Source organism: Macaca fascicularis, chromosome 5 (genome assembly GCF_037993035.2).
Source record: "Macaca fascicularis isolate 582-1 chromosome 5, T2T-MFA8v1.1".
Lineage (NCBI taxonomy): Eukaryota > Metazoa > Chordata > Mammalia > Primates > Cercopithecidae > Macaca > Macaca fascicularis.
Window position 1 is genome coordinate 34,767,613 of NC_088379.1, and position 25,601 is coordinate 34,793,213.

The 25,601-nt window shown below is 35.7% G+C and overlaps 1 non-coding gene across 1 annotated transcript; it reads left to right on the forward strand.

Moving 5' to 3' along the window:
• The first annotated feature begins 20,949 nt into the window (after positions 1–20,949).
• LOC123573715 (U6 spliceosomal RNA) lies at positions 20,950–21,055 on the forward strand. Its single transcript, XR_006698457.1, has one exon. It is a non-coding gene; the product is annotated as a U6 spliceosomal RNA (small nuclear RNA).
• The last annotated feature ends 4,546 nt before the right edge of the window (positions 21,056–25,601 follow it).

The window sequence follows — 25,601 nt, forward strand, 5'->3', positions numbered from 1 at the left end:
TTACCAATACCTTTCAGAATCTGAATCCTTTAATGAATTAATATTTCCTTAAAATTCTATTTCTTTCAGTGTCAAAAGGATGATCAATTACTGGATCAATTTTCCCTTCAACTTCTAAACTTAAGGATTTAATATTCTTATTTCTGATATTTGAATCAAAGAATATAATTATTTTATATTAGAGTAATATATTCTATTTATTGAAAAAATGTAACATTTGATTTTCTATGAGGAAGCATTATTTCTACATTTGAACAATTCCCTCTTTTACTTTGCCTTGCACCCTTAGTACCTTACCTTGTTGCAATTGCTAGTCACATTTTATTTTTCCTAATGGTGTTAACTATAAAAATGGTAGAATTCTGTTTTTCCAAAATCTTATTGTTTCATTAAGGAGAAGAACATTTTTGAATATTTAATTAAATGTTTTAAGGTATAATTTACTTTTATAATATCATTTATAAAATAAATAACTTATTATATCCAGAAAAGAAGGAATCATTATTTGGACTACTTACAAAATTCTACAATTTTCAGTAGGCATCTTATTTCTCTATGACTTGTGCTGATATTTAAAATTGATATAAAACAATTTAATGAGCATATTTCATAATGCTTGAAATTGTGGACCCAACCCACCTTTTTAATATTACCACCCTAAACATTTCATGTAGACTCTGGAAATCTATTCACATTGTCGCAACCTGAAATAAATCATGCATTGCCTAACAATGTTAAGGGATATGTTCTGAGAAACGTATCCTTAGGCAATTTCCTCACTGTGTGAACAACAGAGGGTGGACTTATACAAGTTTACATGGTATATGGTACTACAAACCTAGGCTATAGAGTTTAGCCTATTCTCCTAGGCTACAAACATGTAGGACATGTTACAGTACTGAATACCAATAACAAATGTACACAGTGTTGTATTGCACAAAGATACAAACCATTACAACTATAGCACAATGGTATTTGTGTATCTAAACATAGGGAAGTTATGGTAAAAATATGACATAAAAGTTTTTTTTAAAAGGTACATCTGTATAGGAAACTTACCATGAATGGAGCTTGCACGACTGGAAGTTGCTCTGGGTGAGTCAATGAGTGAGTGGTGAGTGAATGTGAAGTCCTTGGATATAACTGGGCACTACTGTTGACTTTATGAACACTATCCACTAAAGCTACTCTAAATAGTTTAAAAATAAATTTTTCTTCATTGAAAATGTAATGTTTTGGCTTAAAAATTTAAACATGAAAAAACATTTTTATTTATTTTTATTTTTTTGGAGATGTAGTCTCGCTCTGTCGCCCAGGCTGGAGTGCAGTGGTGCAATCTAGGCTCGCTGCAACCTCTGCCTCCTCGGTTCAAGCATTTCTGCCTCAGCCTCCTGAGTATCTGGGATTACAGGTGCACACTGCCATGCCCGGCCAGTTTTTTTTGTATTTTAGTAGAGACGGGTTTCACCATGTTGCCCAGGCTTGTCTTGAAATCCTGAGCTCAGGAAATCCGCCCACCTTGGCCTTCCAAAGTACTAAACATTTTTATTTTATTTTTTAATTTTTGACTCCCGTAATAGCTCTTAGCTATAAACACAAACACTTTTTACAGTTATACAAAATATTTCCTTTTATATCCTTATTCTATAAGCTTTTTTTTTCTATTTCTAATATTTTTTATTCTTTATTTTTACTTTTTAAACTTTTTTTGCAGAAACCTAAGACAAAACCACATGCATTAGCCTAGGCGTACACAGGGTTAGGACATCAATATTACTGTCTTCCACCTCCACATCTTTTCCAAATGGAAGGCCTTTAGGTCAGTAACATGCATGGAGCTGCAATGTCTTCTGGAATACCTCCTGAAGAATCTGCCTAGTTTTACAGTTACTTTTTTTTTTTAATAAATAGAGGAGTACACTGTAAAATAATGATAAAAACTATGGTAAATACACAAACCATTAACATAATCATTTATTATCATTATCAACTATTGCATATTTTGTATAATTGTATTTATAATACTTTGACACCTCTGGTAGCCCAGTAGGTGTGTGTACACCAGCATCATTACAAAACATGTGAGTAATCTATTTCAGATGGACTATATGATGGCTTTTATGTCACTAAGCAATACGAATTTTTCAGCTCCATTATAATCTGATGGGACCACATTGTATATGTGGTCTATCACTATGCTGCACATGACTGTACAACTCCCTCCATGTTTTGACTGGCTCAGGGAATTTTGCTAACAAAGTTTAATCTTACATACAGGTACCATTTTCTAAAATAAATAGTTCTTCTACACGCTAAATGTTGATGTTGCTGTGATCTGAGTTTTCACCATGACTTTTTTTTTCAATTAAAGTCTGTGATATGATCTATTGCTAATATTATACTTGTCTCTCTTCCCAAGATATTGCAAATTATGTAAATATAAATATACTAATAGTTACTGTCTTAATCATTTTTCTTTTCCTATGATACCTTATCAATAACTAGTACAGCACTTAATAGTGAATATTTACAGGTGAAGCAAGTAAACATGCAGTTTATACTTTACAGGTTAATTCAGCACTGGGGGAAAACAGGACATTTTTGATAAACTCTTGAATCGCCTAATTTATTATCACATACTTTAATCTGCAAATAATGCCAATCTACTTAAACTAGTATCTAGAATGCTTTACTGGTCAAAATAATTTGTGCTTTACTAGAATTACTTAAGCTGTTCTTAAGTTCAATAGGTTATTTGTCATAGAACTTAATTGATATATTTTTATTATTAACTCAATGGGCCTGGTGTAACTTTTTTGGCTATTGGAAGATTTCACCAATTATAACATGTAGCCCCGTAATCTTTTCTATCCTTTTGATGGTGTGGTTATGTCACAGGTATGAAATGCATGTATGTGTCATGCACAAATTCTAATCTAATTTGTTTTTCACTTGATTAAAAGGGAGAAAATCTTCTAGTTATATGGGGAGCAAATAATATTATCCCCACTATTAATTATTAATAATTCTAGGACTGCCAGAGTTGGCTGTTGAATAGAAGAGGGTTGATTATTAAATATATAATATAAACTTATTCAATTCCTTACATTATGTTTGTCCATGACATCCAAGCCAATTGGGAAACACGTTTGGCTTAATGATGGAAATTTCAAAGGAGTATACAGAAGATTTAGCTAGGTAAAATTTAGGTGAAGGTCAGATTCTGCACAATGTTCTGCAAATGTATCTCAATTTGTTTTGATGGATTGCACTTGACAATTCATTAGGACCTTATGAATAAACATTAAAAGGTAGATTTCATTAGCAAAAAACATGGTTCAGCCCTAAAAGGTCTATGCCTTTAGAATAATAACACTGAACACAATACTTTTCAGACACTTAACTCACAAAATATTTCACAAGAGTTCAATGTGAACACATGTCATTTTAACTTCTCTATAGTAGTTAAGTTTTAACTGAAGAAAATATATATCTTTCTCTTCAATCAGATTCTCAATTTTCACTAACCTCCTACAGTATTCTTCTGTGTTTTACTTCTACCTTCCACTTTCATATCTTAAATTTTTGTTACCAATAACTATACCATTTTTATCTTTCATCACTCCACTGCTAGACCACTACCTCCTTAGCATTTTTTTCTGTTATCCCCATTCTAATATTTTCTAAACCTTTTCAAAGCTTCAAGTCCATTAACCCTACTCCTCTTATACAACAAACAAACAACAGCAAAATCATAATGACTTCTCTCATTTAAAAACCACTAAGTTTTTGAAGATGAGCACTGAAAAATCAGGAGTTAAAACAGTTGGTCTATGTTTGTCTTGCTCCTTTTGGGAGGGTGGTGGAACCACTCTGAGGGAAAAGGAAGAGAAATAGGTACAGACCCAGGCCCTTGGAACTGGACTTCCAGTTAAATATTTGTTAGGAGAAAAGATCATTATCTATTGAATAAACTTACCAAAATGTTCCCTCTCCAAAGGATTTCTTATACTAAATAAACCCCAAAATCTCTGAAATGGAGCTTTCTGAATAATATCATAACTTACACAATTGTCTGAAATATAAAATGCATGCGTTTCATTTGCTAAAATTCTGCTTTCTGTGTGAAATGATTTGCAGACATAATTAGAGACTCAGTTTGTTATTCTGGGCCAGACAGCACATGTCTGATGCATAGACGAGACCTAAGAAGTTGTCCCCGATGTCTTAGATCTCGTTCTAATTTTTTTGAGCCCCTTTAATGACCAATTACTTGAAATTTTTAGCATTATCTTCATCCCTGATTCAAGTAATACTGATTATCTGATACTTCAATTTAGCTCATGCACTTGACATTTTACAGAATTCTGCTTCACTTCAATGAGTATGTTTACTTTCTTAGTTGGCTAAACAAATATTTTGTACATTCTCTTACCCGCATCAACATCTAACCCACCAAACTCACTTTACTCTTAAGAACAGGGATATAATTAAGTGTTTTTTTCTGTAATCCCATAGTGCAAAAATGTCAGCTATCGTATTAATAAGAAATATATTTGGTCTTTGCCTCTGGTTCCTGTCCCTGAGCACCCGAAACCCTGGAAATTTCCTGAGTAATAGAAATGTCTTTTGTTGTGTCTAAGGATTCCATTTTGATCATACCTGAATTTTTGTCATTGAGGTGACTTAGTGTGAGGCCCATTGATAAACCCCAAATGGGGCTGGGCACCAGAAAGACCAATTGAAGAGAAGACTGAAAGTTTTTGACCCACCTCCCAATTCTGGGAAGGAATGTGGACAGCAGATGACACTCCGCAAAAATTATTGGACAGCAAGCTTTGATGCGCTTCTGAGTTAGTGAATGCATCCATGTTCTAGAAAGGTGGTGCACTTCAACTCAAAGGGACAGAAGTTCTCACACTGGGATCCTTCCAGACCTTCACTCTATATACTTTTCATCTGGCTGTGCATCTGTATCTTTTATAATATCTTTCATAATAAACCAGTAAATGTAAGGAAAGTGTTATTCTGATTTTTGTGAACTATTCTAGCAAATTATGGAAGCTGAGGAGGAGGTGGTGAGAACCCTTATTTTAAAGCTAGACAGTCAGAAGTATAAATGATCTGGACTTGTGATTGACCTCTGAAGTGAGGGTACTCTTCAGATACTGAGCCCTTGACTTGCGGAGTCTGATTCTAACTCCAATTATAGACTGTCAGGATTCAACTATTAATAATTCATAGGGCACCTACTTGCTGTCTCAGATAATTGGTGGTTGGTGTTAGAAAACAACCTAGATGAGACTAAGAACTGTAACTAGACTATTACTCTCTTTTTTTCCTCCTCTCCAAGTGAATAATACGTTGCTGAACTAATCTAAGGCTCACTCCTCTCTTTGTGTCCAAGATTTGATATATTCTCATCGTTTTAAATATTTTGCTCTTCCACTTACTGTCTTTGTCTGCATCATCAAATTAACTTTCTCTATTTGATCATCTTTATTAGCTAACATGGCCTATTACTTTTACTAATACGTTTTTACATTTAATGTATAACCTTTCTTTACTTGCCACTAAAGCAGGTCTCTGTTCTAGAATATCTATTGGAAGAGTTGTCCCAAACAACACCCTCTCATTTCCTACTTCCTTGTCCTCCTGTAATCCAGAGAAATCAGACCTCTTACCACATCATTCCACTAAAATCCATGTTGTAAACTATTTTCTATGTTCATCATCCTTGACCATTTAACTGCATCTGGTAGGCATGATATCTCTGATCTCTTTGAGAAAAACAAAGTTTAATTTAGCTATTATGACAATATGATCTGTTTTCTGTCTGGATCCAAGTGCCTCATCTCTATGTATTTTGCTGGATCATTTTTTTAAATTATTGTTAAAATTTAGAGTACCCTAAAGCTTGACCCAGTGCCCTCTTCATTTCTCCACCTACACTTCTTTGTATGAGTTCCCTCATTCAGTGCCATCAATGAAATTAACATCATACATCACAAGCATCACACGTATATTTCAATTCCCAATCCAATGTTTCCATTTTAATAATTTATTCAGATATTGCATACTTAACTTGTCCAAAATCAACTTATTATAGTTGATTCAATTCCTAATCATTTTCTTTCCCTTCCCAATAATCTTTTTTTTTTTTTTTTTTTTAATTTCCTGTAAAGATGAGTCTCCCTATATTGCTCAGATTGGTCTTGAACTCCTGGGTTGAAGCAATCCTTCCACTTCAGCCTCCTAAAGTACTGGAATTATCAGCCTGAGCCACTCCACCGGGCCCCCAATAATCTTTTCTAATATTCACTCAGTCACTCAAGCTGGCATCCTTAATCTCACTTTTCTCTCACCGAGGCCTTTATTCTTACAGTTCTCATTGCCTTAAAACCTGACCCTGCACTCCCACCACTAGATCAACTGGGAAGCCCCTCTCATCATTAACTTCTCACTTCAGACGTTAACTCTGCTAACGGCATTTTTTTCTGATACCTCTAATCTAAAATAACCCTTCGTTATCTATTTATTTCTTCTAAATTATCTCATTTTATTTTCTTTGGAAAATTATCATTGTTAAAATTCTTAACGTATTTGTTTTTTCTCACTTCTTGCTACAACATGAGAAGAGTCAGAGAAGGGACCTTGTTACCTTTGTTCAGAGCTATTGTACAGCACTTATCCAACATACACAAAATTGTTTTGGCATGAATTAATTAATATGCTGCCAGAAAATCAAAGTCTGATTTACAGCTCTACTGGTAACTAAGTTCATGACCTTCAATAACACACTTAACTACTGTGCACTTGTTTCCTCTTCTGTCAAAATAAGCATATTAATATATACAAATTTATAGCACACTTATAGAATGCACAATATAATGTCAAGCACAATATTTGATATTCATGATAAATGTACAAATTTTTAAATACCTTACCACTTCCCTTAGGCAAAGTATGCATAATGTAAAATGTTTAGTTGAAATGTGGATGTAAATAATCTAAATTTATTAGCTTTTATTTAGAGATCTTATAATATGTAAAAGCTCTGTTCCACACATTAACACATATATTCTTCGTGATAATGCTACAATATACATCTATTAGTTTTCCTATTTTACAGATTAGAAAAAATTGAGATACACAGAGGTAAGACTGTTATTGATACCTACTTAGGTATTGATACCTACTTAGGAATCTATCTGGTATGGGATAGATTCCCTTTTGAGCAATCTGGCTTTAGAAAAGCCCTCTTAGCTGTCAAAATATATAGAAATAAAAGTTTTTGTGCATCTTCAGACTCATTCATGTGTGTGCATAGGTGCTCGGGTGTGAGCATACGTGTGTGTTGTGAGAAAATAAAAAGAAAGAAATAGAGTAAAATTGAAAAGGAGTAAAAGATATTTGATAAATTAGATACTGAACTTGCCCAATTTTGTATTGATAAATGAATAAATTTTAAACAAAGGATTTATTTTTTCTCTTTTTCTCCTCTAAATTTTCTAAGGGAATGCACCATTGTTTTATGATCACTGTTATTTGCATTGAAAAGATGACAAATGATGAAAATAATAAAGTTCCAAAAGTACTTTGACTCTGGAGTCACCAGACCAGGTATTCATGGTAGATGCTGCATTCTCATTGAAATGTTCATGTCATTGAACTACATTTCTTCATTTTATTACGATATGAAATTAAGTAGTGCCAAAACATATTCACAACTATTAATTATGTTGATCATTTCTTTCTTTAAAATTATATTAAACTGTTTCAGTCTGTATTTTTTGATGGAGACTAAAAGCTTTTTAAAACACTAAATTATTTCTTCTTACTGAAGCAAAATAATATCTAAATTGCCTAAACAGTTTTATAGACATAACTGAATGTGCAAAGGGATTCCTGGGGTTGTAGCTGTGTGACTCCCATTATAGTCCATGAGGATCACTGACTTTATCAGGAATCACACAGCTAAAGCCTCATGTAACACTTCACAAAACTTGAATTAGGGCCTTTCGATTAAAAAAAAAAAAATCATATTGTACCTTCAAGAACACACTGGGATTCTTTGTACATTTTCTTCTTTTATCTCCTGGATTTACATCCTTTTGTGGACAATTTTTTGATTAAAAAAAAAAAACCTTTTAAAAGTTGATTTTGGTTTTTCATAAGTAAATGTGTTTATAAGCAATGAAGATAATTTTGTAAAATCAATTTCATTTAAACTGATTAGATATCTAGGTAAAACTAACACAGTAACATACCATCCTTCCTGAAAGTCATCTAATACAATAAAATAGACAAGGAGTACAATATAACTATTTAAAAAATTGGGAAACTAGCATACCTCATAACTAGCATAACACATGAGGCAATACTACATATATATAGAGAGAGAGAAAGTATCTGTATGTTTGTCTATATAATACATATGCAGATCTGTATATACACATCCCCATACTGCATGTATATAGTATCATCTCATATATATCTGTATGTTTACACAACATAAAATGTTCCAGAAGCATTTAATTTATCACTATGATGGTTAACTTTATATGTCAACTTGACTGGGGTAAGGGATGCCCAGATAGCTGGTAAACATTATTTCTGGGTATGTTTTTGAAGGTGTTTCCATAGGAGATAAGCATCTGAATAGGTAGACTGAGGCATTCCAGTCTGGGCAAGAAAGCAAGAATCTGTCTATAAAATTAAGATATAAAAAATGGTTTTGAACCAAGTAGCTGCTTTTCAGAGGAAAATAAAACCTATAATAGAAAGGATATCTCACTCCTGTTTTCAAAACATATGTTGTTGGAGCATAGACTTTTGCTATGATAGAGCAAATATTTAAATACAATTATAAAAAAAATTGGATCTAAAATATTTTAGAAGAATTCAATGCTAACAGAGAAAAAATATAAAATGTATAAATTTTACTAGCTACAAATGAAAATTTCTCATACAACTAAAATATAACAAATCCATGCACACTAAAAATAACTGGAGAAAATATTTACAAGGTATTGAGAAACACATTACCAGCGCCCAAGAAGTTTCTTATTGTATGATCATCACATTTTTTGTGTGTGTACAAATTAACTGTGATTATACCTTCTAATACCATGGATTACTCTTGCAGTTTTTTGATACTTGCACACAAGGACTCACACAATATAAATTCTTTTGTATCTAGCTTTTTGGTTCAACATTATGAAATTCATTTATGTTATATATAACTGTCGTTTGTGTATTATCATCTGTCGAAACAGATATTTGACTGGATTTGCTGATAAATCTTGTGAAATTTAACTGATGAATATAAACTGATGTTTTAATAAATTTAGCCATTACTAAAATCTCTGAGTTTAAATTTTTTGAAGTAGGAACATATGTGTGAAATGCTTTCTTTCTTGCAAAGTCTATTTCACTAAACAAATAGAGGAGAAATTTTAACAAATTCATTTTCAAACATAATGTTGAGAATTCTACCTCTCTCCATGATGTAGTAAAATAGAGCATATTTATCACCTCACCTTAAAGTAACCAACAAACTAGACAAAACATGCGAAACAAGAGTTTTCACATAGTGGACAATAGATAATACAGGACACTTACTCTTGAGAGAATGGAAGTACCTGGGATGAACCACAGAATTGGCTGAGTTAACCGATTACAGAGAGATTACAGGCAGCAGTAACACTGCTGCAGAGTAGAAACACTAGAAAAGGCCAGAGGTTCCCCAGAGTTGAGAACACGAAGTTCAGAGCTCAATAAGCTCAGACATCCAGAGATCGCATGCTAGAGTACCAAAGGGGAGACGACTGCAGAGAGAACTCTGGAAATCCAAAGAGAGTTCCTCTCAAGTCTTTAGCTGAATAGTGAATAGGTCATGGATGAAAAGAAACAGAGCCAGGGAAACAACCACTAAAAAGTAGCACGTAGAGAAATCCTCAGAGCTCAAGAAGACCTGCAAATAATTCAGGTACTTATAAAAGTAGAAATATCTCCTATACTAGAAGCATCAAGTGAAGTTCTGAGAAGGATATTGCCTTAGTAGTGGCACGGAAGTAGCCCTGGACTTTGTTGTATCTGCAAAACTTAATAACAAACCTCTAAGGATCAAGCATTTCCTAGTCACATAACCAAATTCCACAACAAAGTTCGATAATAATAAAAAGTATACTGAGTATTCAGCATTCAATCATGCAGACATAATGTTTGGCATCTGATAAAAAAATTAGCAGACATGCAAAAACGTAAGTATATTTAACTCACGGTAAGAAAATCAATTATTGGAAATAGATTCAAAAATGATGGAAATTATAGAGGTAGTAGCCAAAAAATTAAGAGAGCTATTAAACGTGTACTATATCTGTTTAGGAAGGTGAAGGAAAGCATTAGTGTGAAGACGGCAAAAGCAAAAGATCAAAACTTAAAAGTCCCAAATTAATCTTCTGGAGTTAAAGATACATTTTAATGGAATATTAGAAACTTTAGAAGAAAAAATAGTACATAGCAATAGAAACTATTCAGTTATGTAAACTGAGGAAGTTCTAGACTTCTGCTGTATAACGTTGTTCTCACAGTTAGCAATAATGTCCCCCCAAAGCTTTGTTAAAAGCTATATTTTATGTTGTGTGGAACTGAGAAACCCATATTTTCATGGTGCTTTTTTCACCACAATAAAATAAATAAACTATTGATACATACAACATGGACAATTCTCACAATCATTATGCTGCACTTTTTTTGAAAGCCAGGCTGTGTGATTCCATTTGCATTAAATATTTGAAAATGCAAACTAGTATATAGTGACATTTAGATTATATGTGTGTGTGTGTGTGTGTGTATATATATATATGTATGTGTGTGTATATATACAGGTATCTAGAGATGTAATGAAGGGAAGATGAGTTTCAAAGAAACATGAGGAAACATTTGGGATTGATGGAAATTTTTGATTGTGATGGTGGTTTCACACAGACATCATTGTAAAACTGTACACTTTATTGTACATCAACAGTACCTCAATACAACTAAAAATATTTTAAATGTATACATAATGGAGCACTGAACAATAAAAAAGCCATGTTTGTTCATTTGCCCTTGACCTGTTGTATTGGTGGGCTCTCACAGTCACCCAGGCAGGTTAAACTCCTGACTGGTGTTGTGTGTTTTATTGCTGTTCCTGGGTTAAGAGCAACACATAGTGATCTCAGTTTTGTAAACAGCATTAGAGTTATACTTCAGACATCTCCTAGAAAAACGACTGAGTCATTCTAGCTAAAAACTTCAGTTTTCAGTGTTGCTGTTTCCCTTGGGAAATGATGGTGTGAGCAGCAACCCTTAGATATTGGCTAGTTCTCTTGTTTTGGAGCAGAAGTTTATACTCAGGTAAAAACAATTAGATAGATAGATAGATAGATAGATAGATAGATAGATAGATAGATAGATGACAGATAGATAGAAATGTTGCTGTGCAACTTACCAAACTACTTGAAGGAAATTGTAAAATTCTTTGCTTAATCTTCTCACCCCTCAGGCTCACTCCATGTTCCACGAAGAATATTCTTTTCATTTTATTCACTAGCACATACGGTAATATACTTGGGTCCTTGAGCTGAGTCTAAAATATAATAGGGACTTGATAAACATTTGTTGAATAGGTGCATAACTAAATTACTTAGACAATAGTGCAGCACTTTTCTGTTCTGTGCCTTAAGTTCACCTTCCCCTCTCTTTTCAACAGCTTAACTGCCTCACATTGCTCATTAAACGCAAAAACATACTACGTTCAGTTTAACAGATCATAGTACGTTTTCACTCACAAGTACAACATTCCTCATGCTTTTTATGAAAGTCTTATTAAACTTTTACATTGTAGACCCAACTCTAAGTGATCAGATCCAGTTGATCTGATTTCTTGAAATCTGCATATTTGGGGAGCATCAGAGGAGACAAAGATACTTACTTTGGACATTTTGAGAAACACTGCTGTGGCACAAACAGAACGTTTACAATAAGGTCCTGCGCTGAATGTTAGAAATAGGTGAGCTACTATTTAGCTACTTACAAGTGGGAGCTAAATGATGAGAAGACATGGACACATGGAGGGGAAAACAGACACTAGGGCCTACTTGAGGGTAAAGGATGGGTGGAGGGAGAGGATCAAAAAATAATTATTGGGTACTAGGCTTAGTACACCCAGTACTAGGCTGGGTGACAAAATAATCTGTACAACAAACCCCTGTGACACAAGTTTACCCATATAACAAACCTGCACTTGTACCCCTGAACCTAAAATAAAAGATAAAATGAAAAGAGAAATAGGTGAGCTAGAAATGTCAACAGCAGCACCACGCAGTCAGCGGTACATCCCACAGGGTTGGCATCCTGGGAGCAGCTGCAGCAGTGCACAGGATCATGCAGGAAGAAGGGAAAGAATGAGAAAGAAAAGGAGGGTGCCATGGTGGGGAAGCAGTTCCAATACAATGTCAGGAGGAACGACTTCTTCACCTCCTTCGTGAGGTTCATGTCCAGACATGCCACCGTCAGACACCCTGACCGGAAGACTGAGAAAATCCAGCTAAAGAATATTAGAAAATGTAGGTAAGATCTGTGTGGCATCATTACCAAAATATTTCTAAAGATAAAAAATAAGGTGTACTTCCAGAGTTTCTGATTTCATTTCTTACATACAAAGATTACAAATAATATCAAGAAGATGGTCTTATGACATTTTAAGCTTTAGCTTAAAGAAAGAACTGTAAAAGAAAGTTTTTAAAAATTATAATGGCTGTTACAAAATACTATCCAAGAAAACAATGAAATAAAATGATATTCATGAGGACAGCCAAAGCTAACACTACTTTAACTGATGAACAGTCCTGAGAACAAAAATAATTTGACGATATAGCAAGTCCTCAAGCCATAAACTTTAGCAGTGCTTTGATAGTTTTGAAAGTCAATAAGAAAGACATAATTTTTAGTTTTTAGTCAATGTATGTTTAAATTTATGGCTATCTATTCAGTTTGTCCGTGTTCTTGGTTGTATCAATGTGCTAAAGAGGAGACCAGATCCTAATGTCCATAAGACAGATTTGTATATAATTTGTTCATCGAAATCAAAATGTAAGGATGTAATATTTTGTTCTTAAGTTTAGCTGAATTTGAGCCCCAAAATAACAACAATCTACTTAGCATACTAAATGATAATATTCTAATACTATAGCTGATAAGAGATGATTAACTTTAACAATGAAGCCCCTATTAGCTACCCAGTTTGAAGAATAGAATTCTATAACTGTCTCATATGGCTGTGATTAAAATTCTTAGATGCTTGAAAAACATCAACAATTTATGTTAAGATAATGTCATGTAGTACCTCGGGAAAAAAATTATATAATCTCCCCCCAAAATAAAAATGAACCAAAGTTGAGGAGCAAACCTTTTGTTTCAAACTTGGTATCCTTAGAAACTTTATGAAGCTGTGCTATGAGATTGCTCATGTAGCTTCAGCTCTTCAATCGACATTTTGCCACTCACTGTTGTTGAAGAGGGTGGTTGAAATGGACTGTAATAATAAATTATGACATTGCAACTATACAGAATTTATAGAAATCTAAACAATCATATCATCCCAATCTATTGACCTTGAAGATGAGAAATATGAATATGTATAACTATACTTGAGAAACTTTCTTATGCGATTGTAAGCCAAAAATTGCAAATGGTAGAGAAAGAAGATAGTATCACAGAAGACTCCTCAATGCAGAATTGGTTAAATTTTCAAGGTAGGCAATGGCAGACATTTGAGAAAGAGCAACTTACCTGCACTGCAGAGAAATAACCAGAATAACATAGACAAGTTGATACCGACAAGAACAAATCAAAGAAGAGGTTGGAAATAGAATCCTAAGTATCTAAGAAAACTGCTAAATAAAAAAATAAAAAAAAATTATAAGCCCTCATGCCATTGTTCCAGTGAAATAGGATCTACAGAATCAGGCAGATGGGGTTACTGAGAGTGAAACTGCAGTAAACAAAGATGAAGTAAAAGTGTCAGGCAATGACAGTAATGACAGTGATTTTGAAAACGAAAAAAAAAAAAAAAAAAAAAAAAAAAAAAAAACAGAAAAAGAAGAGATGTTCCCAAAATAAAAATGATGATGCTAGTAGCAGAGATTTTGATGAAAAACATGATGAAAAAGAAATCAAAGCTCACGCAACAGAATGGCAAGAAATACATCCAAGTATACAAGGGAAGAAGAGAGCTTTACTGAAAATCAAATCATCTTAATCATCCTATTTATAGCCTGTACTTTCCTCAGAACAAATCAGAATGATGGTAGCTATATATTTTAGTTACGAAGGAACAGATTAATATTCAGGTGATATCGCATGAATATCAAGTGTATAAGGAAAAGAGAACTGAAGTTTTCTTCACTAAGTAAACCTGGAAATTGTCAATATAGAAAATCAAACACAGTGGGTGAAAAATAGGATCGCCTAGGTCAGGACAAGAATTAGCACTTTGAAGATCGTTTCAAGAAGTTTAATATTTACATGCATTTCAAAATGTTATTGTTTTAGGAATGTATAATAATCTGCAGATAGTACAGAACTGATTTGAAGGAAAGTATTCAATTTTTTAGCTGACATATTTACTCCAAACAAATTAGGCAGTGGAGATGTCTTGTTAAGCCTGAAAAATAGCTGAAAGATTGTAAAAGCTTTTCAAATGTAGTATAGTATATTTGTTTGATTTCACATAATGAAAAATCATTTTTTAAATTGTGTATCTAGAAATGTGGACTGTGTGTTGTCTGATTAACTTATAGTCCCAGTTTTTTAAAAAAAAGTACTTAAAAAGCATTTTAAAAATGAGTAACCATTTGCATTGTTTGCTTTTTGTAAACATTTTAATGTAAACTCCTCAAGTATGTTTTCAGTAATATCTGCTTAAATTTTAATTTCTTCATAAGTGCTCTTATTTTTTTATTTATATTTTGTAGTATATTTATAACAAGCATATGTATAAAAGCTTCATTCATAGTTTTACTCTTTTTTACTCTCTTTTAAACGACTTAGCTTTTTTTAATATATTTTACATAATATAAAGAGCTACACTTTGGAATATGCCTTTGCTTAATTATACAGTTATCAAAAAATTATGAAAATGACCCAATAAAGTCAAAATGTCTGTATTTCAGCAAAACAATGCAAAATCTAATGCTTTCATAAGTTAAATGCATAAAAGATTATGAGATAATGTATTATCTGAAGTTAGTGGTTTATTTGTACATTTTATTAAATGTACAATATAAATGTAGAAATATATATTAGTTTTTAATATATGTCATTAACAGAAACTCTTTCAAGGAAAAAACACACCATGTAAAGAAAACATTTAAAAATTTTTCCCTTATCTTGAATTACAGTCAAAAAAATTTGCCTTCAGTTGTTTGTGATGACATCTTTTTCCCCCCACCAAAACGAATATATATAATGAAGTCACTTACCTATTTTTTTTCCAATTGAAATATTTATAACTTTGTATTAGTCAGTGTTCTCCAGAGAAAAAGAACCAATAGAATACACACACATACACACATATGTATAGAGAGATTTATTATAAGCAACTGGCACACACAATTATAAAGTCTGGCAAGTACCAAATCCTGCAGTGTGAATCAGTTAGCTAGAGATCTAGAGGAGCTATAGTTTAGTTCCAGTCAGAATCTAAAGGTCTGAGAACCAAGAGACCTAAAAGTATAGATCTAATCTGAAGCCTGGCAAGTTCAAGACCCGGGGAGAGCCAATGTTTTAGTTCAAGTGTGAAGGCAGGAAAAGAAGCCGATGTTCCAGTTGAAACACCATCAACAGGAAAAATTATCTCTCACTCAGGGGAGGGACGGCAGTTTTGTTTTATTCAGAACTTCAACTGATTGGATGAGGTCCACCTGCATTATGGAAGGCAATCTGCTTTACTCAGTCTACTAATTTAAATATAAATCTCACCCAAACACATCCTTTTCAAAATACCCAGAAAAAATGTTTGACCAAATATCTGGGCACCCTGTGGCCCAGTCAAGTTGAACATGCAGTCAATCTTCATAAATACTGTATGGAAATGTACTAGTGTCTCTACGTAGTACAGAAAACTTGAGCATGAGTTTCCACTTTAAACAGTGCAGTTTGTAAGGATAATTGTTATACAAAATAGATATTTATGCAAATGAGTCAATTATGTAAGATTAATGAATTTACTATTAAATCTTGAGTACTCAAAAATTTACAGTATTACAGAAATGATTACAATACATTGATCCAAAGGAATATCATTAATTTGTTCCATTAAAAGTACAAAGACAAAAGTACTGTACTAGAATACAAATTTGTGACCTTGTTTACTCAAAAGTCACAGCTATACTCAAGTTTGCCAATTAATTATGCTATTAAAGTAGCTGAAACACAATTTGGAAATGGAAAAAGGTGAAAGGATTTTTGTTAAAGCTGTTGAGAATAATACCAAAACCCCACAAATTGCAATTTTTAAAAAAAACTTTAAAAATCCCCAAATCGCCGGACGCGGTGGCTCAAGCCTGTAATCCCAGCACTTTGGGAGGCCGAGACAGGCGGATCACGAGGTCAGGAGATCGAGACCATCCTGACTAACACGGTGAAACCCCGTCTCTCCTAAAAAATACAAAAAACTAGCCGGGCGAGGTGGCAGGCGCCTGTAGTCCCAGCTACTCGGGAGGCTGAGGCAGGAGAATGGCGTGAACCTGGGAGGCGGAGCTTGCAGTGAGCTGAGATCCGGCCACTGCACTCCAGCCTGGGCCACAGAGCGAGACTCCGACTCAAAAAAAAAAAAAAAAAAAAAAATCTCCAAATCACATTATTCAGATAATATATGATTTTTTTTTATTAACTAACTGCCTAACACACCTCAATAATACATTTCTCCTACATCTTGACTGCATATTTTGATTATCTCTTTAAATAATTAAAATTTGATAATATTTGCATAGAGAAAACATTTAACTTGATTGAATGATAGATCAAATTTGTTATTTTGTTTGCATTACAAGGTATTTGCCACTTTTTGGTATCATTATGTTTAAGAGCTCCTCTATAACATTCTTTCAAAAAGGTATATTTTAAAGTTGGGAAAAGTAATGTAGTACATTTTTAAAAAGATATTTTGCTCTAAAAATAAAAGCTTAGCTCTGAATTTGGATTTGTTCTGAGTTAAATGTTAGAGATAAAACATTAACCTAGAAAAGACCTTTATGCCAATAATTTTCATTAACTAGTGGAAATACCATAGTTTTACTATCTCCTAGTTACACTTTTTGTGTTATCTAGGGGTGGAATATAACACAATAAAATATTTTAATATATTAGATTACTTAGGGCTTTCTAACATGAACAGCTAGAATAATCTATATTATTTGAAGGAGAAGAAAATCCACAGACTCCATATTTAAGAAATCCGAATTGGCATGGCATAAATCAGATTCATAAATCAATTTATGTTTCCAAATCAGTTTTGATTCCATTAATTGGTTCTTAGGACCAGAAATATAATTGAGTGAGTGAAATATTCTGGTCCTAGTAAAATAGAACACTGTTTTACATAAAAACAAGTTATCAGTTTCTGAAAATATGATAGACCAGATATCTGAAGATAAGTTCTAGGATAACACTTACCTTATATTTGAACATGCTTCATAAGATATATATTAACAATTATTTTCAACTACATTGTTAGCTGGAGAGATAGCAAGAGAAATCCAAAAAAACCAGAATCAAGAATATTGGGAGCCTGAGGTGGGAGGATCACTTGGTCCCAGGAGCTCAAGGCTGCAGGGAGTCATGTGTGTGACACTGTAATCCAGCCTGGAGGACAGAGTGAGAACCTATCTCAAATAAATAAGATACTAATAATAAAATTTGAAAGAATACACATAAGTAAGCTTGCATCCAAGCTAGAACCTGTGAAATAGGTTCAATCTTTTATTTCAATGTTGCAAACAAACTTTTTGCATTGGCTGTGATTGTCACAATACTGAAAAGCATACACTTCTGTGTCTGCTTTTAAATCCAGGTCATGAGAAGTTTCTCCATATCTAATCTAAATCATTCTCAAAGTTTTGTAAGCTTCTTTGCCTACAATCAAGCAGATTCTGGTTTTTTGTTTTTTTGTTTTTTTGTTTTTTTTCTTTTTTGAGACAAAGTCTTGCCCTGTTGTCCAGGCTGGAGTGCAGTGGCTGGATCTCTGCTCGCTGCAACCTCCGCCTCCCAGGTTCAAGCAATTCTCCTGCCTCAGACTCCTGAGTAGCTGAGATTACAGGCATGCACCACCATGCCTGGCTAATTTTTGTCCTTTTAGTAGAGAAGGGGTTTCACCATGTTGGTCAGGCTGCTCTAGAACTCCTGACCTGATCAAGCAGATTCTTAAACACCTTCTATCACTTTGTTCTTGTTCTTCATGATTGAAGCTATGACAAGATGAGACTGATGAGCAATAACCACCCCTGACTTTCCACTTTTGTAGTCCCTAATCACTTTTAATTTTGTTACCCAATCACTTATTGACAACACTCACCTATTGACAACATTACACGTGGATTTTGTATGCCTGTGGATCATGATGAACAAAACAACACAAGATTAAACCAAGCACAAGAGAAAATGAAGCAATCAAGTTACACCATAAATGAGATGTATGCGGCTGCTGCCAACATAACACAGCAAACTATTTTTACAGTAAACTTTTTTATAGGTAGAAAGCATACACTTAAAAATGATGATGAAAAGTATAATATAGTAAATACATAAACTAGTAACATAGTCAATTATTTTCAGTATTGATGGAAGCAGCGGCCCATCTGCATGGACACTCCCATGACACTGGCTGCAGTGAAGGAGGCGTGGCCAGGGCTGTGTGCTCCACAGAGCCAGCAAGAGCTGGGAACAGGGAGAAACTTTGCCTGCTTCCAAGTTGGAGGGGTGGGTGCCTTGCGCTCCTGGGTGCAGATGCAGCTGCCCAGCCATAGCTGCAGATCTGGGCATCCCTGTGCTTTCTGGGCAGTCCCCCACCCCTGCAGGCTCAGAAGGGCCTGCCCCCGCTGCCTGGACTCCCCTTACTCCTGTCCTCCACTTTGATTTTGGAGCAAAGTTGAGGCTCAGCTCAGACACTGTCACAACCCATCCAGTTGTGCCTGTGCTCAGGGTGGTGCTGATGTGACAGCTCTCTGCTGCCCTGGCCCCCTCCAGACTTTGGGCCCTGACAGCACAGGAGAGAGTCTGAGGGGGGTACTAAGGATGGCTCAGCACGGACCTGCAGGCATCCCTTGGCCTGAACTGCCTGGTCTCTCTGGATGGCACGCTGATGGCAGCAAGAGGCTGACAGGCTCCTGGGTGGAAAGGGATGGTTTCCCAGTGAAGCCCCATCTTCAGGCCTGGTACAGGCTGCCAATTCCATGGACTGGAGTGAGAACATATGGTGCTTTTTCCAGGCCCACCCATGGCTATTCATGGACCAATCACACACACTTCCTCCCCTCTGAAGCCCATAAAACCCCTCTCTGCTGAGAGCTGAACAGAAGTTAGGACGTCCTGCCTGTGGAGAGGACCTACCCACTGTGGGTCTCCTCTCTGCCTAGTCTGCCCAGAGCTAAAGGGATGTTGGGAGGACCTGCCTGTGAAAAGGAGCTAACCACTGTGGATCTCCCCTCTGCTGAGAGGTGGATACTCATTGAGATGACCTGCCTGTGGAGAGGAACTACCCACTGTGGGTCTCCTTTGAGCTGCTCTGTCAATAAAGCACCTCTTTGCCTTGCTCACCCTACACTCTTTCGTGTACCTCATTCTTCCTGGAAATGGGACACAGTAAATGACAGGGCTAAAAGAGCTATAACACAAACAGGGCTGAAACACTCCCCTTGCTTGCCATGTTGCAGGTCATGAGAAGGAGTGAAGAGAGAAGGAGAGAAGAGCTGTGGCCCTTTGAGGAGCCCAGACCTAGTAGTTCCCTGACCCAGGGTTGTGACACCCTATTTGAGACTCTGTGATTTCTGGAATCTTCCAGCTTTTTGGTGCCACCACGTTCCCCAGTGCCAGCCATGGAGGCTGCTTGTGGTATGCCCAGCCCAGACACAGTCTTACAGGGAACTGATACCTATGCTGGTGCCTGGAGCGGCCCTCCCCATTGAAGCCAATATGCCTGGCTATGCACAGTGGCTGGACCCCACACTTGCTCACTCACAAACCCCTCCTTGCTCCACGCCTGTCTCACCCTTGGCAGGTGTGGCATCCAGGCCAGTAGGATGAGCTGAACACAGCCTGCCAGGATGAATGAATGAAATGAGCCAAACAGGCCTTAGCAAAACTCAGGCAAAGGCACCACTGGCCACAGAGGTTTCTGGCTGCAAAAGCAACACCCCAAGGATCTCATGACATTATTACATGCTATATATTGTATGTAATTGTACAAGCTATACTTTTGTACAATTGGCAGTGTAGTAGGATTGTTTACACCAACATCACCACAAATATGGGAGTAATGCATTGCACAATTACATTAAGATGGCTAGGACATCACTAGGTAATAGGAATTTTTTAGCTCTATTGTAATCTTATGGGACCACCATCATTTATATGGTCTATGATTGTTATACTGCTCATGACTGTATAAACACATACAAATAAGAACTATCATACTGAAAAATTAAGAAACAAATACAATTGTGTCCTACAACTGTAGCCTTCAAGTCCCATTTTTAAAATATTTTTCACTAAAATAAAATACATTGGGTGTAGAAAAAGATAGCATATGATTAAGAAATAATATTATCTTGAAAATGTGGCTATGCAAGATAGAATTTTGTGACTACCTATATATGTGTCATTGTTTGTAGAAAATCTTGTATAGTGCTCACTTCAGCAGTATATATACTAAAATTGGAACAATATAGAGAAGATTAGCATGTCACCTGTGCAAGGATGATGCAAAATTCATGAAACATTTCATATTTTAGGACCTCTTCAAGAAGAACTACAATCAACTGCTCAAAAAATTAGAGATGACACAAACAAATGGAAAATCATTCCATTTTCATGCATAGGAAGAATCGACATCATGAAAATGGCCATATACAGCCCAAAACAATTTATAGATTCCATGCTATTCTCATTAAACTACCATTGACATTCTTCACAGAATTAGAAAAAGAAAACTATTTTAAAATTCATATGGAACCAAAAAAGAGCTTGTATGCTTGTATAGTCACCAAGACAATCCTAAGCAAAAAAAAAAAAAAAAAAAAAAAAAAGCTATAGGCATCACATTACCTGACTTCAAACTATACTATAAGGCTACAGTAACTAAAACCTAAAACAGCATTGTACAGGTACAGAAACAGGCACACAGAGCAATGGAACAGAATAGAGGACCCAGAAATAAGACCACACACCTACAACCATCTGATCTTCAACAAACCTGACAAAAACAAGCAATAGGGAAAGGATTCTTTGTGTAATAAATGATGCTGGGAGAACTGACTAGTCATATTCAGAAAATTAAAACTAGACCACTTACACTATATACAAAAATCAACTCAAGATAGATTTTAAAAACTTAAATGTAAAATCCAAAACTATAAAAAAACCTAGGAGAAAAATCTAGGTAATACAATTCAGGACATAGGCACAGGCAAAAATTTCATGACAAAAATGCAAAAAGCAATTGCAACAAAAGCAAAAATTAGCAAAGTGGATCTTATTAAACCAAAGAGCTTGTGCACAGCAAAAGAAACAATCATCAGAGTGAATAGAAAATCTACCAAATGGGAGAAAATTTTTGCAATCTATCTATCTGACAAAGGTCTAACTACCAGCATCTACAAGAAACTTAAACAAATGTACAAGAAACAAAACAAACAACCCCATTAAAACGTTGGCAAGGGACATGAATAGACACTTCTCAAAAGAAGGCATATATGCAGCCAACAAACATGAAAAAGAGCTCAACATCTCTGATCATTAGAGAAATGCAAATCAAAACCACAATGAGCTACCATCTCACATCATTCAGAATGGCTATTATCAAAAAGTCAAAAAACAACAGATGCTGGCAAGGTTGTGGAGCAAAAGCAAAACTTTTACACCGTTGGCGGGAGTGTAAATTAGTTCAACCATTGTGGAAGACACTGTGGCAATTCCTCAAAGACCTAGAGGTAGAAAAAAAAAAAAAAAAAATTTGACCCAACAATCCCATTACTGGATATACCCAAAGGAATAGAAATTATTCTATTAACATTGACACGTATGTTCACTGCAGCACTATTCACAATAGCAAAGACATGGAATCAACCTAAATGCCCATCAACTACAGACTGGATAAAGAAAATGTGCTGCATATGCACCATGGAATACTCTCCTGCCATAAAAAGGAATGAGATTATGTCTTTTGGCCGGGCGCGGTGGCTCACGCCTGTAATCCCAGCACTTTGGGAGGCCGAGGCAGGCGGATCACGAGGTCAGGAGACCCAGACCATCCTGGCTAACACGGTGAAAGCCCATCTCTACTAAAAATACAAAAAATTAGCCGGGCGTGGTAGCGGGCGCCTGTAGTCCCAGCTACTGGGAGGCTGAGGCAGGAGAATGGCGTGAACCCGGGAGGCGGAGCTTGCAGTGAGCCGAGATGGAGCCACTGCTCTCCAGCCTGGGCGACAAAGTGAGACTCCTTCTCAAAAAAAAAAAAAAAAAAAAAAAAGAGATTATGTCTTTTACAGAAACATGGATGGAGCTGGAAGCCATTATCCTCAGCAAACTAACATAGGAACAGAAAACCAAATATTGCATGTTCTCACTTATAGGTGGAAGCTAAATGAAGAGAACACATGGGCACGGAGGGGAACAACATACACTGGGGACTGTTGGAGGGCGGAAGGGTGGGAGCAGGGAGAGCATCAGGAAGAATAGCTAATGGATGCTGAGCTTAATACCTAGATGATGGGATGATTTGTGCGACAAACCACCATGGCACAGATTTAAGGCAGCACACCAACATGACACATGTATACATATGTAACAAACCTGCACATTGTGCGCATGTACCCTAGCACTTAAAGTACACACAAAAAAAAGGTGGAAAGAAAATAAATAAATAAATATCTTAAAAAAGAAAGAAAAACTGTAAGTGTTTTTTATAACGGCAAATAAAACCTGGAGCAATGAATATTGTTTTCAGGTGTGGGATCATGAGAAATTTGCAAATGTATAGTCACTAACTTAGTAGGAAATTCAGCATAATATATCATAACCTCTTGAGTTGTAGATGCTCTGAACCTAGTACAAAAAAAAAAAAGTTAATCTATTAAGCTTCATAAAACCACATAAACATAGTTATCAAACGGGCCTTAACGTTTCCCTAAATTTAACTAAACTTAAGACAACATTTTTCTTACCTGTTGACCCTGATTTCCCTTTCAATTGTCCGTTGACTTTAGAAAACTTACAATTTCAAATTCTTACTCTATCCCTTTAAGATATACAGTTTTTTGTTTTTTGTTTTTTGTTTTTTGAGACAGAACTGGAGTTCAGTGGCCTGATCTCAGCTCACTGCAAACCCCGCCTCCCGGATTCAAGTGATTCTCCTGCCTCCGCCTCCCGAGTAGCTGGGACTGCAGGTGCACGCCACTACGCCCAGCTAATTTTTGTATTTTTAGTAAAGACAGAGTTTCACCATGTTGGCCAGGATGGTCTCAATATCCTGTCCTCATGATCTGCCCGCCTCGGCCTCCCGAAGTGCTGGGATGACAGGCGTGAGCCACCACGCTTGGCCAAGAGATACATCTTTTTAAAAGCCTCTTGCCAGTTTTACAACGCAGCACTTTCTCAAAGATTTGGGAGCCATCGCTTCGAAGTGTTGTTATTAAGGAAGGAATCACCCCAACCTCCCAGTGTTAGGGGAGAGTAGAAGCCTAACTTAAATGGGCATTGATTAGCAAACATAAATGGCCTCATGGGGACAAAAACATTTGCAAACTCAGTAATAACTATGTGCCCCTCATATTCCCTTAATCAACCTTCCCTGTAATTTCTTCAGTTCTTTCCTGTTAGTTCACCCAGAGCTTAAAAACTATTCTTCCTTTTATTTTGAAGAAGTTGAGTTTAGTCTCTCACCCAAGTGTTATAGTGACGCAGAGGTAGAAAGAAATTATTTAGGCAGATAGTGAGGGTAAGACAGTCCTCGGCAAAGCCTTCCTTTTAACAAAAAGTAGCCCCCAGATTATTTCTTTTTAAACAAAGCATAGCCTGAAATTTAAGCCGCCAACATGGTTAAGCAAACTAGAAGCTTGCGTGGGCAAATGCTGGCAGCTGTGCCAATAGAAAAGGGCTGAGGGCCAGGCGTGTTCAACATAGAGGCTCCATCTTCCCTTTCCTTTGTTACCACGTGTACAGTAAAGGAACAGGCAACATGCACCGGCCAGGTAGAGAACTACTCTGCATAATAAAAGATTGCTGGTGGGGGTGGGGGTCGAGAGGGCGCGGCCAGCTTGCTTTTTGTGCCCTATGCAAATGGTACACCTAGCCCTAATTATTTTTTTGCACCTTAAGCAAATGACACACCTGGTCCAACCAATCTTTCATGTCCTATATAAATCAACCCCGCCTCCTCAATCTAATCTATAAACCCTTGCATTTTTTCCATGAACCAGGAAACCTGTTTGGAATCCTTCTCTCTGCTGCAGGGACCTATTTTCCTTCTTTCACCTATTAATCTTTCGCTCTGAACCTACTCTTTGTGTGTCTGTGTCCTAGTTTTCTGTGGCTATGAGACAATGAACCTCAGGTATCACCCCAGACAACGAGGCCACTTCAATAACTTGAATAAATTTTTTTTAGCCTGTTTAACTTTGCCATGTGCAATTTTTGCTTTGACAATAGCATAATGATGTTATTTATTTTTCTTCTTTCTTGTGCTTATAGAAATAATACAGATTGAATATTCTTTATCTGAAATGCTTGGGACCATAAATATTTCCAATTTTGGATTTTTAAGATTTTGGAATATTTGCATTTTACTTTCTGTTTCAGCATTCCTAATTGGAAATCCACAATCTGAAATATTCCAATGAGCATTTTATTTGAGCATCACATTAGCACCCAAAGTTCTAGATATTGGAACATTTCAGGTTTGGAATTTCAGATTAGGGATACTCAACTTGTATTCAAATGCTAATTGTTAGACATATATTGGAATAAATACATAGAATCAGTGTAATGTTTCATTTTATTCTAATGTATGGTATGCATACATGCATAAATGCATCAATATTGAAAAATTTCACCATCAACAGTATTTCATCAACTCTAGTCCTACTCCTTTGTCAACTCATGATTTTGATCACTCTCTTAAGTCCTGGTCCATGTATTTAGAGTTTAGAGACTACAAAGTAGAGTAACCTATTCAAAAAAATATGAACAATGAAGAGTAAGATAAAGTTAAATAAACCGGATCTCAATTAACAAAGAAGTATCTGGGATACTGCTTCTTCTTACCACTCATATAGTAGTTC